Consider the following 13,292-nt stretch of genomic DNA (forward strand, 5'->3'; position numbering starts at 1 on the left):
AAACATAGCAATTCTGATATGTCTCATTGTGCTACTGGTGCTCTGGAATACTGATAAAGGGAACACTTAATTTAAAAAATAAGGTAAAAATCACACATAATTTCTAGTTGTGTACTACAGTAAGAAGGAAGTCTTGCACTTCCGTAACTTACTAGAAGCAAAGGAACATCACAAATAAATTTTTATTTCTTCTGAAGAAGTACAAAAACAGAAATAGAAGTCTGTCTTTTTCTATTCTATTGCTTCTGAGCAAATATAAATTTGAAAAGGAGCCGGCCTGTATCCATTTTGACACCCTGGTAATTTCAGCATTATGTAGTCAATGAAAACTGCCATTATCATGAACCAACGGGAATAACTCCACAGTCTAAGAAAGGGTAAATTGAGTTTTAATTGGATTACAGATTCTGCACATTAGCCAGGCCAGGATGTGCCAGAAATCCTGTTGAGCTATCCTTTCAAATGTTATAACCTCTAGCATGCTGTCACAAAATATACATATTTTCTGTCTACTTATTTATTAAATAGATCTTTAGGTATGAAAAAATTATCATAATTTTAAAAGGCAATGGGCACATATATAAGCAACTTTTCAGAATGAGAATACTCCTTTATGGTTTATGAAGGCTATATTTTGCACATAGAAAATTGTTCTCATTTTATAGTCATTGATGCTTAGTATGTTTGAAGATGAAGATAACTTGAATATTTCCAAATAAGGACAAATCATACAGATTCTGTAAAAAGGGAACCATATTCATTCAATCAAAATTTTAGAAATCAATAATATTCTGGAAGATGGTAATTGACATAATTTCCTTGTTTTAATTATAGAATAGATAATGTTACGAAGGAGTCTATTTTGTAAGAAAATGGCAATGATCCAGTGCTAATGGAGTTACTGTACATGTAGTAAACATGGAGTTGGAAGCCAGGGATTCTTAATTCATGCTCTGATTGTGACTTTCATTATGCTTGTGGCCAAGAAACTCAATTAATCTCCCTATGTTTCACACTTCACATTTACAAAAGGGAAATGAAGATATCAACTCTTCTAATGGGTTATAAAGATTAATTTTATAAACAGACCCAAAGATGAAAAGCACACTAAATCAGGATTAGAAATCATTTAAGAAAGAATTAAGGAAATATTTGACATATAATACAACATAGAACAAGTATACAATAGCATGGAAATTATATACCGATTAAATAAAAATCAAAACTTTTCATACATAATGTATAGGCAACTAATCAAACGCGTTAGAATATCAAACATTTCAGAGTGAGCATAAAATAATTGATAGGATTAAAACTGTTTCCAACTATGTCTTCATATTGTAACTGTGCATTTTTTCTATATACAGCTATAACATGATTTCTGCTTCCAAGTAAAAGTTTTTGTAAAATTTATAACACCTTACAATAGAACTCTTAAAGTGCTAATTTCCTTCTTTATTAGGAATGTAAATACTGTTCATTAAGAAAGCAAGATACAAAGAAATACATGTACAAATGATCCTAATTTTTGAATACAAATATCCCACTGTATTTGTGTGTGTATGCATATATATATATATATATATATATATATATGTATATCTAAGATTATATATATAAGATTATATAAATACAGAGAAATATGGAATGGAACAGAGTGTACACCATGCTGTCTCCAGTATTGCTTGTTGAGTTGGAATGGGATGGGGAAGCAAATACATGGATGGAAGCAAGGAAGAGAGAGGGAAGTAACAAGCATAGATAAACATGGATGGATGGATGAATGGATGGGTCTAAAACAGCTTTGCTTTTTCTCTCATATCTAGTTACCTATAAGCAACTAGAAATCATGACAGAGGATTTTGTAAGCAAGTGATTAATTGAGAAGGCTCCCGGGAGGGGCGCCTGGGTGGCTCAGTTGGTTAAGTGACTGCCTTAGGTTCAGGTAATGATCCTGGAGTCCCAGGATCAAGTCCTGCACTGGACTCCCTGCTCAGCCCGAAGTCTCCTTCTCTTGCTGACCCTTTCCCCTCTCATGCTCTCTCTCTCTCTTTCTCTCTCAAAAATAAATAAATAAATAAAATCTTAAAGAAAAAAAAAAGGGGGGGGGTGCGGAGGGAGAGAAGCTCCTGGGAAAACCAGTAGAGAAGGGGGAACAAGACTCTGAAGAAAATGCCAGTCAAACTCAGAGTGACCAAGGTTAGTTCTGGAGTATAAATTACATCTCAGAGTTCATCCTGTAAAGAGAAAGAAGCTGAGCTAATGGGCTTTACAGAAAAAAAGTATATATATATCTTGGCACTTCTGGTTCTCTGTAGTGGCTTTAGGAATGCATATGGAGGTCTGTAAAGAAGGTGCCAGATACAAATCTTTACAGTCAGAAAAGCAAACGCTGGGGGAGTGGGAGCAGGAACACATAAATGTGATCTAAGGGGGTGTGGTGGCACACCAACTATATTAACTAAGGTACTTGTGTGCTCAGCAAACTTTGAAAGAATTTTAAGCCTCAGCTCATTGTAATATTCTTCTCTTCAGTCTTTAGTATTGGTGCATCAGTCTTTAAGGTATTCTAAACCTTCCATTTCCTTTTGATAAAGTTACTCGGTATTGCTGACTCATAATCCACAAATGATCAATATTTATACCACTCTTTCAGGAATTCATGCTGTTTTTTATGTTCTGCTTAAGAGCGTTATTCTGTAAATCAGGAAAGAAGTTAAGCTGCTTAGAATGTGGAACGTCTACAAATATCTGAGGTCAAACAACATAGTATTGTTATCAGTGACCTTTTCTCAGGAAATGTGTAGTATTAGAAAAAAGTCTTGGCCTGGGTGTTCAAAAACTTGATTTTGGCTGAGATCTTAACTTTCTTAGTCCTGTTTTTTCATCTGTAAAAAAAAAAAAAAAAAAGTGTCTAGAAAGATAATCTTTGGTTCTAGCTGTTTCAGAATGTACATCCATACAATTTATAGATACGTTATCCCAAATAACGATAGTTTTGCATTCATGAAATTAAATGCACACACATACACATTTAAAAAATACTTTACCACAGGGAATAGTATTCTTCACATTATAATTATACATAAAAATTAAGAACTTAAATTGTCTTCTGTCTCTGTGTGATAAGAAGGGTATGGAGAATAAAACATATTGCTTGTTGATTATAACTAATTAGATATTATCTGTTCAGTTCTTTATACCCCCCCCAATTCTTAGTTACATTTTTTATACTCAAAGTGTTTTATTTTTATTCACTCAAGTGAATAAACTTTGAACATGAAAAGACACTTCAAATAATGAAGAAAGTCAGATATTTACCAAAAAAATCCTTTCATATTTACTTACTAACAAAGAAGAGTTTACTCATAATGAGGGAACTGTTAAAAAAAAAAAAAAGGCAATTGAGGTGATACAAACATGATTTATTTACCACTTCGAGAAATGGACAGTCTCAGAGAACTGTAAAACGGCAGAAGGCGGGAAACTTTTATAGGTTAAAGAATAAGAACAAAGAAGAAAAATTGAAAATATCTGATGACTGAGACCACATATTTAATCTTACTTGGGATGAGAAGGAAGGAGGAAAGAAGTATCGAGTAGGCTTGGCATTTGGGGACTGGCTGACTGGATACACTGCGGTTTTGGTCAAACAGAATTTTCAAGGATGCAAACATCGTATTCAGTTTGCTGACGTGGCACCCCAGGTAGGAGCAACTCTATCTTGGGCCTAGAATGTTATTTCAGTAAAACTAAAACATTATTTGCTTCCACCACCTCAGTCTCCACCTCTAAAATCTACAAACCTTCTTGTAGTCACAAAATACCGAAAAGTCCATTGAGTATCCAACATGCCCTTTCCTTATCTCTACTCTTCCCTCTCTCTCTACTCTTTTTGTTCTCATTCTTAATATTTTCCCTCTCTTTTTCTCTACCCAAGGCACTTTTCTTTCTCTTGCTTCTTTGTTCTTTTATTTTATTTATCAAAGTTAATCTTTTTCTTTTAAAGATGTATTTGAGAGAGAGAGAGAGCACAAGCAGGAGGGGCAGAGAGTCTCAAGCAGACTCTGTGGTGAGCCAGACATGGGGCCAAAATCAAGAGTCAGATGCACCATCTAGGCACTCCTTAAAGCTAGTCTTCATTAGAGTCATTTATGTAGATTTCCAACTCTCTCACTAGTGTGTGAGTCTGAAGAAAGACCGTTTTCTTGTTTGTCTTTGTCACCCAATGCTCAGTCAGTGCCTAACACTGAAATACTATTTGCTTTCAGTCATCCTAAACAGATTAGTAAAAATCTTCTCCTTCTTCAGAACTCATTCATAGGAAGTTGAGATAAGTCACCCAGCCACTGTGAAATTACCTGAGCAATTGAAAAACAAAAACAAAAACAAAACAAAACAAACAAGCAAAAAAAAAAACAGAGAAAGCCACCAGAACTCCCTATTTCTACCTCTTCATAATAAAGACCCATACATGTGTCCATCAGCTAAAAAGATGTTATTTTAGTAAGTAGAATGTCAGTCCAAGAGGCCAGCGATTTCCTCTCTACTTTCACATCCCCAGCATCCAGAGAAATGCACAGTTAATAATTCAAGGACAACAATAGTTAGCTTGTTACACTGCTAGGTACTTTTAAAAGTGTTTTTTCATGGACCAAATAATTCAGTCCAAATAACAACACTTTGAGATAATAAATACTATTCCTCTTCCCATTTTGCAGATGAAGGAACTAAAGCGCAACAAAGGTATGTAACTTTATCAAAATCACACAGCCAGTAAGGAGTTGTTAATGCTGGCCTCGGTACTTGCATCACAATTTGAGGTCTCAAAAAGTCAGTGCTTTCTGCTGATTCTGATTTTCTGGGTTCCCTGAGGCCAAACACTTCATTACTCTCCAATGCCCATTTTGCATCTGTAAAATGGCAGCCATAAAACATACCTATTTCACCCGGGTGCTGTACAACTCCACTAATTACCAACTGGTAGCTCATTTTGCAAACATGAACCCCCATAACAGTTAATTATTCTTACATCCAGTACTTAAAGACACTGTGACTGGTAAAGTCTTTTCCTTAAAAGTTCTCTTGTTAATTTTTACCAGAGTCAGCAGTTTTTAGATTTTTGTTCAAGAGAACTCATCTTGAGAAAGGAATCATTTCTTATGTTTACATGGTCAATATTATCTACATAAAATAATTAACATATCTGCCACTGTTTCACCTAGTACCAATAAAGTATCTGTTAGTTTTGTATAAAATTCTATAATTTCATGTCATGAGAACAGTGTATTGTTTTTAAAAAATGGGGAGAGGAGATTTGTAGGAAATTTTTAATTATGGGAATACTTTCATATCCCAGGGGTGATTTTAGGTAGCCTCTTTTGAGAGAAGTCTGCATTCATGGTGTCCTTTATGAAGTCACATACTTCTCAATACCAAACTTTATACAAGTCTCTTTCTTTCTCACCTCCTGTCTTATTCTACAGTTTCAAGATAGTTTTTCCCCAGATAATAATTCAATAAATATTGCTCTTTTTTCCTATGGTTCTAAAATCAGTAAATGTGCATCTTTATTTGATTAAAAATATATGAAGAAATTACTGAAGAAATAATCAACTGAAGAAAGAAAAAGAATTTTCCTTTTTAAGAAAAAAAATGCTCAATGTGCATCTCTCATTTTCTTTTGTTGAATTTCCTTCACTTTGGTGTTTGCCCAAGGAATGAAGAGAACTTTCTCTTCACTTCTATGAATGCTACTCTTACCTTCATCTACTCTTTGGGTATAGAAATATACCTCCTCCATTTTTTGCACCCTCTTTTCCCTGTGGTCATCTGAAAGTTGTACTTTTTTTTTTAAAGACTTTATTTACTTATTTGAGAGAGAGTGTGTGTGCAGAGTGAGAGAGAGAGGAAGCACGAGCAGGAGGAGGGGCAGAGGGAGAAGCAGATTCCCCACTGAGTGGAGAGCCCTACGTGGGACTTGATTCCCAGGACACTGGGATCATGACCAGAGTGGAAGGCAGGTGCTTAACTGACTGAGCCACCCAGGGATATCTAACTTGCACATTTTGCGATCCAAGTGTAAATTTGCATGTAAACCTAAGTGTGGTTATTACACGTGAACTAAGGAAAATGGGATTGAGGAGAGCACAAGGATCACCTGGAACACGAGGAGCTTTTTGAAATGTGGATGATGACTCAGTTGACTGGAGGTGGGTTGACAGCATGTGGAACAGAATGAGGATTTACATCAGGAACAGTTTCCCAGGGAATGCTACCAGTGCTGTTCCAAGGACCAAGCTTTGAATTTTAAGTCTTCAGAGGCTGATTTTCTGTTACCTTACTTTATCAAGTGTGTAGAGAAGGAAAATAATCACAACCATGAACTTAAACATGCCTCATCTTTATAACTAGCTAAGACCTCTTTAGGTGCTATATGATGCATATGATGTTAGAACCCAAAATATTAGTTTGAAGCAAAATGCAGTAAATAAAGGACCAAGTCAGTTTCAGATACAGTCGAGTTCTTCTAATGAAAATCAGGAAATTCCTGAGCTATTAAATAAAGTTCTGTGGGTTTTTTTTTCCTTTCTTTTTTGTAATCCTTATTTGTTGCAATGTCCACCACAGAGAAATTGGATACGAGCATTTGGTACTAATTAAAACAACATTACCTGATAGAAAATGGACAACAAGGGAATTTACAGATACAAACACTCATTATGGAGATTTCATAGCCAATTTCCGTGTTGTGCAGCAACACCGCACTGCACAGAAGCCTGTCTAGTTTAGTGAGCCCAGGGAGTCCCACAGTGCCTGGAGCAGAGATTCTCGTGATAAGCAAACCTAGGACTGGTGCCAGTACAACATCAAAATCAGCATCTGTATGGTTTTCACATATCAAAATAGAAATTTAAAAGATATTTACACTATTCCATCAAGCACAGAGTCTGCAAGTACATGAAAATTGCCAAGTATCTACTAACTACTCTAGCTTTATATTATCTCCATCTTCCTAAGAGTTCCACTATCTTTATCTTTCGTTTGTTTTGAGAAATGGATTCATTTGAAATGACAGAAGCTGGGGCTTAGTATGTGGAAGTTTTGGTACCTCCCCAAAAAAGGAAAAAATTAAGTGGGGAGAACAAAGTATTCTAACTATAGACTTCATTCAAAGCTTTAGCATATACCTCAATCTATAGACTGAAATGAAGATCATAAACAAAATAAGTGTCAAAAATGTATGTTCTTTTTCTGAGAACAATAAAACAATACTCCTTCCATCATGCTCAAAGGGCCTGGGCTTCTTTCGGTGAAATACAGTCACGAGAAGAGCAGTCACAGCCTGATGTTCTGTGTAGTACAAGGTAAAGTTGCACATTCATTAACCACGCTTCTGCCAAACTTATGTGTTACAGTTCGATCAGCTCTAAGGTCCATGTTTTAATTCCATTTCACATTTTAAAGTCAGAGTCAGTTGCTTTAGGTACAGTAATACTCCTGTACCTCCCCTTCTTAAACTGTTTCCTCATCACTTTTCCTGAATTTCATGTCTTTCTTTTTAGATGAGGTTAGGGTAAACTAAGTGTTTTCCAACTCTGAAGTCCCATGATTACATAAGCTTATTATGTTTAGTGTGTCTTGTTTTGCTGTGCAAGGAGATAGTAGATAATCAAGTAAGAGTAATGAAAAAATGAGGAATTTAATGTTTCCTATGAAATATTTGAAAAATTATTGGAAAGTATTTAAAAACCTTAAGGATGAAAGAATCATCCAATCTCTTCAACAATCCATTTATTACAAAAATAATATTAGAAAAATATTACTATTTAAAAATGATTAATTACTGATATGAATTTCCACCTTCTCTTAGAAGTTATTGTTAAGAGGGAAGAAATAATGCAGTATAATATATAGCTTTGAATAGAGGTTATAAAACTTGCTACAATATCAAATTATCAGAGCATCACAAATGTCCCTTTGAGTTGGAGGTGGGGATAAGGTGGTGGGAAGGAATGCTAGAAACTATTCTGGGTAAAATATTTGGACTGATGCCTACCAAAAATCAGTGTAGTCTTAGAGCATGCAAAAATAGTATTTTTCTTTTATATTTTCATTCCTTCAGAAAATCCCTTCTGGGACACAAATTCAAACTTCCTCTAAATTTCTGATCTAGTTTGGTAAAAATCAGGCAAAAAATTTCACTGACAGACACCAGTTTTTCCAATGCAGTGTCTCCTTGAATTCATATTGTATTCAGCCTTCAAAGAACTACTCTTACATTAGTGGAAAATGCAAATAAATGTTTCTACTTTTGAAAATTAAATATATAAGTCAGATATCTACCTTTCTATCCTAAAATGATGAAAGAGTAAATACTACTATATAATGCCTGTAGCTAAATCTTGCCAGCTTTTCTAATATAAATTTCAAGTTAAGAGCTGCAATTACATTGTGTTATCTAACCCTTAGCAAGTTTTTCCTTGATCACTGGCCTTATTAAAAAGTTGACTGAATCATATTACCTGGGGGAGAATGCAAGATTTGCTTATTTTAAATGCAGTTAAAAATACAACCATATTTTTGCTTGTTCTTTAAACAATTACAGTGTGAGGCCAGAAGTACAAACATAATTGCAAATTCATAAATTTACCCTTTCTCTTCTGATATTCTACTCCTACTCACTTTCATCCAGCAGTTAATAAGAAACCTGTAATCATATGAAAGAAAGATCATGTGGAGTTATCTTGAGCTATTTCCTAAAAGATGGGAGGGCAGTTTACAGAATGCATTGTTTGGTTTCATTTTCCTTGAGGGATTTATTCAGGGAATACACCCAGAGGAAATATGGACCATACAGACGGTAAGGCAGAATAGCAACTTGTCTTGGTAGCCGATCAGGAATTTGGTGGGCTTTCCTCCCAGAAATAGCTCACTTCAATAAATACTTTTGTGAAGAATCTGTACATGTTTTTAAACTATACATTTTAAGCACCATTTTTATTAGCTCTGTAGATTTTGAAATATTGTCATATTATAAAGAAAATTTAACCTTTTTATAAAAATTTTCTGTAAGAAATATGTGAGCTGCTCTGTGCCTCTGCTGCTTCACTTGATTTGCAGATTTTTTACTGCCAGAGGGGAAGTCTAACATTCAAAATTTGTAGTGTATTTAGAGTTAGGAAACCAGTCCTTATTTACTGCAAGACCAACATTTGATTTCTGTCAGATAAATTAGAAAAATAAAAAAGAGTTGGAAGCTAAAATGTGCACATTTCTGACCCTTGAAACTTTCAATCTTGACTGAAGGTAGAGAACAAAATCTTGGTGTTAATAATGAAGTTAGATTATGAAAAAAATAATACTGACATTTATTGAATACACTACCTATATTAACTAATTTTAAGACACGTTAATTAGTTGCTAGCTAAAGAGAGACACCTACCTACTTCATGAGTACCACTTAGATTTTAGCCTCCACCTGGCCACTTAATAAGAAACTGTAATAAAAATATATTTAGATATTGATAAAACATTAAGAGCAACTAGGCTATTATTTAGTTCATTTTTCTTCTATTCCTTATTTAGTTTTTGTGTCTCTTTGGTCAATTCACCCTGATATTATGAAATAAAATATTTGACCCATAGAACAAAAGTGTATTATAGTTTAAAAAAATAAAGCAATTGAAATGAAACTGAACTGGGTAGTTCTACTACCAACTCTGCCTCTAAGTAGTTGTAGACCTTGGACAAGCCCTTAAACTTCTTAATTTCCCTCGGTCAACTTCAAAGTGGCCTTATGATATTCTTTTAAAACTTCCTTTCAGCTGTTTAGCAATCAAAGGACATCATACTCTATCATCATAGTGGATTTTGGCAGACCTGTGTTTGAATTCAGGCTTTGACACTAATTCACTGTATGACCAAAGCAATTACTATTTCCCTAAACTTGAATTTTCTCATCTGTTAAGAGAGAAATGATAACAACCAAATAAGCTATTATGAAGTATAGATTAAATAATAATTTTAAATATAAACCATATTACTACTTAGAAAGAATAGGCATTCAATACATTAACCATAGTAAAATTGGTATTAGATAAAATATTGGCAACAGTTTGGGCTTTAAATGGTTTCAGTCCCAATTTAAAAAAAAAAAAAAAGGTAAAAAAAAAAAATGGTTTCAGTCCCTGCACTAAGATTCTTTAAATATTTGTTACCCAAACAGAATAATATCTTATCTAAACAGCACCAAAAGAATTATTCAGTTCTATAGGTAATATGGTAATAAGCCAAAGAGGTATATAAAGTTCTTTAAAAAAAAACCATCCACGTTAATGTTAACCAGTTGATACCATCCCATAATATCATTGTATTTTCACTGCAGAAGTTTTAGTATAAGCATTTTAATGTGATAACATTTTAATTTGGAAATCACAAAATCACTTTCTTAACATGTGAATTTACATAGATCTTGGACTGTAAATGAGAAACAATTTTTTTCTTAAAAATTAGATAGAAAATATAGTAGTATAGCAAGAAAGATGGAAAAATAGTTGTATTATGATTATGCTTTCCAAATATATATTAAATATATTGATGACAACTTAGGCTATATTTTGATACAGAATTTGTGCTCTTCTAATTAAGACAAGTTTTTTATATATGAGAACAATCCTTTAAGCATGATGTTCTATTTATTTTGGTAGATTTTATTATTTCATTGCTATCTAGTTGGGATACATTACTCTAACATGTCCATTTTTCATATTTTCCCTCCTGGTTCTCATTTCTTCTTTGTCTTCTTATTCCATAAAGGCCAAAGTAGATTATGCAGAAGATACATGACAACTAAACATTCTCTTTCCCTCTTCTATGATCCTTGAAATAGCAGTCTTCTCTCTTTATTTATTAATCATTTTTGAAAATAGGCAGATATCAAAAAGTAGGCAATATTGTGGTAAATAAAGATTTTTGCAAAGGGGTTTCCAAACTGAACACATGAAAATACTCTTAGCATTGCAGAATTTAAAAATATGGTCATTGGGGCACCTGGGTGGCTCAATGGGTTAAAGCCTCTGCCTTCGGCTCAGGTCATGATCTCAGGGTCTTGGATCGAGTCCTGCATGGGGCTCTCTGCTCAGCAGGGAGCCTGTCTCCCTCCCTCTCTCTCTGCCTGCCTCTCTGCCTTCTTGTGATCTCTGTCAAATAAATAAATAAAATCTTATAAAAAAATAAAAATATGGTCATTGCGGCAAATTTAACCTGATATATATTAGCACGCTAGACCCAGAATAATTGTGGCTTCTGTAACATTGGCCAAGATCACAATACGGGTATCCTGAATGCAAGGCTAGATCTGCTCTAATATTCCATATTGTTTCAGAAAGCACCATCACTTAGAAGATGTTATTCAGTAGGCTAACCTTTTCGGGAAAGATACTGAACACTAACCTCATCTAAAGATCAACACTATTAGTTTTCTGTTACTCTATAACAAATTACCTAAATGCTTAGCACCTTATAGTAATGGATATGTATTATCTCACATACCAACCAAGAATCAGAAATCCAAGAGTAACTCAGCTGCATAGTTCTGTCTCAAGAGATTGTAGTCAAGCTATTTTGGGCTGCAGTCAGCTGAAACTGAGGCTAGGGGATCTTTTTTCAAGCTCATTCATATGAGAAGAAACTTCCCCTGCTCATCAGGTGGGCTTGATCACATGTGAAAAAGAGTGCAATATCTTTTATAATCTAATTTTAGCAGTTACTATCACCTTTTTCATATTCTATTGGTCATACAGACCAACCCTGGCAAAACATGGTAGGGGACTGCATAATGGTGTAAACACTAGAAGAGGGGGATTGTTAGGGTCAATCTTAGAAGTTGGCCACTGTATCCATCTTCTCAGAAGGATCTGTGGTGCTTTAATTTGGCTTCAACAAAATATTGTCTCAAGGAAATGCTATGTAGCTATTCTGAAATACCATGGCTTTTAAAACATACTCTGGGTGGTTCAATGATATGGCCATTTCATTTTTCAGAATTTTATTAGAAGATTGTACTATGCTATTCAAAATTCAAAATATAAAAGCCCAACTTCATACATATAACAGATCTCTTTTTTTCCCAAGTAATTCAATCATGTCATTAAAATAGCCATGTAGTTGTTTTTCTTTCTCTAAAGTAAAAGTAAAATAAAAAACCTAACTACATTTCCAAGTAAACTAACCCATTCATAATCCTCATGATGGGGGCACCTGGGTGGCTCAGTGGGTTAAGGCCTCTGCCTTAGGCTCGGGTCGTGATCTCGGGGTCCTGGGATAGAGTCCCGCGTCGGACTCTGTGCTCAGCAGGGGGCCTGCTTTCCTTCCTCTCTCTGCCTGCCTCTCTGCCTGTCTCTCTGCCTACTTGTGATCTCTGTCTCTGTCAAATAAATAAATAAAATCTTTAAAAAAAAATCCTCATGATGAAGCTTAAACAGAAAAACTTATACCTTTGGCCTTATAGTCAGCTATAATTAAGGATATATGTTGCTTTGACTCTTGCAAAAACTTAATGATTTCTGATAGTTTAAGTGGACAAGATCCCATGAAAGCACAATTCCCTTGGCCATACAAAAGGATAAAATTCCCCTTAGAAACAACAGAAGTCTTCTCTCACTATATAAATACTCCTGGATAATAAAGATACAAAGGAAAGTAGTTAATGTTTTGTAAATAATTTAAAATTTTAATTTATGAAAGAGAGCTCTAAACTTGATTTTATGAACCAAAACAGTACCTTTTCACGTCATTAAAAAAACAAAATATTTGAACTTTTTCCCAAATAAGTATTAATTAAAATATTAAAAAATGTATCAAGTGTTGTGCCACATAGTTTTATAAGGAACCATGGAAGATTAGGAGATGAACTTATAGTATGGAAAAAAATGGGCAAAAATGTTGCATGAATGTGGGTATTTGTGTGTGTGTGTGTGTGTGTGTGTGTGTGTAAATGTAAAATTAAATCAAGAAAGGTCATTTCCCAAGAAATTTATATCTAGATTTGTATTACCTGATATATTCAAATAAATGTCTTAATAAAGGCATGGCTAAAAACTGAGCATTTCTTTGCTTCAGCCAATCCTCTAAACTGATATTTGGCTCATCTTTTCTAATTATTAATCAGTGCATCTCTTCACAAAGAAATTTTGTTTGAGAAAATGCCTTACTTTCTTAATTTAGAAAGATACTTAACATCCTCAAGAAATGCATCAGACCTCTAAAATTTAGAAAAAAATATAATTACT

The 13,292-nt window shown here is 34.2% G+C and overlaps 1 protein-coding gene across 2 annotated transcripts in view; it reads left to right on the forward strand.

Moving 5' to 3' along the window:
* The window catches only part of LOC309844750 (ephrin type-A receptor 6), a 519,889-nt gene that overhangs the window by 193,949 nt on the left and 312,648 nt on the right, over positions 1-13,292 (forward strand). The window lies entirely within an intron of this gene.

Source organism: Mustela nivalis (assembly GCF_964662115.1).
Source record: "Mustela nivalis genome assembly, chromosome: 1".
Lineage (NCBI taxonomy): Eukaryota > Metazoa > Chordata > Mammalia > Carnivora > Mustelidae > Mustela > Mustela nivalis.